Source organism: Antrostomus carolinensis, unplaced genomic scaffold (genome assembly GCF_000700745.2).
Source record: "Antrostomus carolinensis isolate BGI_N321 unplaced genomic scaffold, ASM70074v2 scaffold26397, whole genome shotgun sequence".
Classification (NCBI taxonomy): Eukaryota; Metazoa; Chordata; class Aves; order Caprimulgiformes; family Caprimulgidae; genus Antrostomus; species Antrostomus carolinensis.
In genome coordinates this window covers 1-284 of record NW_010327020.1, presented here as the reverse complement: position 1 = coordinate 284, position 284 = coordinate 1, and positions in this window count along the sequence as shown.

The following is a 284-nucleotide window of genomic DNA, read 5'->3' as shown; positions in this document are numbered from 1 at the left end:
AGCCTTCCCCACTCCTGAGGCTGACACCAGGGGGCAGGGACCTCATGGATTGCTCCTCACTGCTCTGGCTGGAGATGGGGCAGCCCTGGGTGGGGTCCCCAAAACTCCTGCTGCTCCTGCCGGCCTGGCAAAGCCCACGATGGGAGTCAGGGACTCACCTGGATTTTGGAAGCCGTGGCAGAGATGAGGGCTGGCTGCAGCCCCCTGAGTTGTTGGCCTGTGTCCTCCACTGCCACCAGCGTGCCAGGACATGGGAGCTCTTTGATGGATGACTTTAGGTTTGT